General features: G+C 43.4%; 1 protein-coding gene across 1 annotated transcript in view; it reads left to right on the forward strand.

Annotated features, from left to right (window-relative positions):
- Positions 1-1,690, forward strand: part of HS3ST4 (heparan sulfate-glucosamine 3-sulfotransferase 4) — a gene marked incomplete at its 5' end in the record, with an annotated part of 440,053 nt that overhangs the window by 19,439 nt on the left and 418,924 nt on the right. The gene's annotated exons all lie outside the window — the stretch shown is intronic.

Below are 1,690 nucleotides of genomic sequence, written 5' to 3' on the forward strand. Positions count from 1 at the left end.
CCACATTTTTGAAAAAAAAATTCCTTTTCAAATCTAGTGTTCCGATGTTTTGTTTAAAAATATGTGCCTCATGTATTGTCTGGGAGATTCTCATTAGTACACAGTGTTTTCTTACTCAGTGGGTGTGTGTATTAAAACTGTATCACCAAGGGTCTTTCTAGAGATTTCTTAGCAGGGATTCCTTGGGAAATGTGTGGCCCTTGGGACTGTTAAGTCCTAGGGCCATTTATTAGGTTCAGGCCAGTTTCTCATGTGACCCTTGAACTTCTTGAAGACTCCAGGGCTTCAGCCTGTATTTTTCCCTCTGTTGGTCTGCCACCATCTCTCTTAACCTTAGGGTCCCTCCCACTGTTCTGGCTGTGGAGTGGAAGTCAGCCTCCTCACCACCTCCTTCTTCCTCCTTTCCCTTAAGAGAAAGCCAGAGGCCCTTTCTCTTTAAAGGTTCTGCCTGTTGGAGAGGAAAGAGATGGAAGCTGTGAAGCACAAGCAGAGGAACTAGGAGTAGTCACAATGATAATACTTCTTATTGGTCATCTCTTCTGTGATGGAGTCCAGGGGTGGTGCAAACACTTATGCACTTGGCTGCTAACCGAAAGGTTGGAGGATCCAGTCCACCCAGAGGCATTTTGGAAGAAAGGCATGATGATCTACTTTCAAAAAAATCAGCTCTTGAAAACCCTGTGGAGCACAGTTCTGCTCTGACACACAGGGTCACCAAGAGTCAGAGTCGACTCCATGTCAACTGACATTCTGTGGTCGGCTGCATATATTTGAATGCTTGTCGTCAGAAGGATATTTCTCAACCAGATTCCTTTTGCCTTATTTTAATATTAGGAAGACTCATTTAAAATCCTCGAATTTCTGAAAAAGACAGAATTTAAAAACAAATGTATTATACAGGAAGCTAACTTTTGTGATTTCTACTGTCCAGCACTTGTGCTTTTGCATAGTATACGTTCTTAATAACAATACCTAACTTCCCTTGAGTGCTTATGTGAGAAAAAGAAAACTCCCATGTGTTCCGTCCTTTACCCTATTTAATCTTCTTAGTAATCCTTACTGAGTTAAAGGTACTGTGAATTTATCTGAAAATGAACGCATCGGTGAATAATTATCCCCAAAGGTACACAGGTCATTGGTAATGGGACCTGGATTCCAACCTAGACATTTAGGGTGCACTTTCTTTTTTTCTTTAGTCACAATGCTATCTTGCTTCTCTGCGAGAGAAAATGCCCAGGGCGTTATTCTATCTACAACCTCTGCTTGGAAGTAGGGGTGTTATTGACAGCATCCAGCTGTCTCTTGTACCTGTCTGCAGACAGAGCTGTGATTTTCTGGAAACCACTTCCGGCAGCCAACATGTCTACATCTTAGAGAATGGCTCCTGCTGCCCCATTCCAAGGCTGTTTGGGAAATGAACCCACATCTTCCAATGCTGTGAAAACCGTTGATCATGTTGGTAATGTCTACCTACTGTGGTTTGGTTTAAAGGCCTCAGCACTTTGGATAACTTCAGAGAGGTATTGATTTTCTGAGCCCTGCTGTGAGCTGGCAGTTTCAGAGAACCAGTGACTCAGCTGCCCCTTCCCAGCTTGAGGGGCAGGAGGGTGGTGGTGGCTGAGATATGAGAACTGCCCCAGGCTGTATATTCTTTAAAAAGACAGGGAGAAAAAAATTCTTCAGCTTGGGC

Source organism: Trichechus manatus, unplaced genomic scaffold, assembly GCF_000243295.1.
Source record: "Trichechus manatus latirostris isolate Lorelei unplaced genomic scaffold, TriManLat1.0 scaffold00024, whole genome shotgun sequence".
NCBI classification, from domain to species: Eukaryota; Metazoa; Chordata; class Mammalia; order Sirenia; family Trichechidae; genus Trichechus; species Trichechus manatus.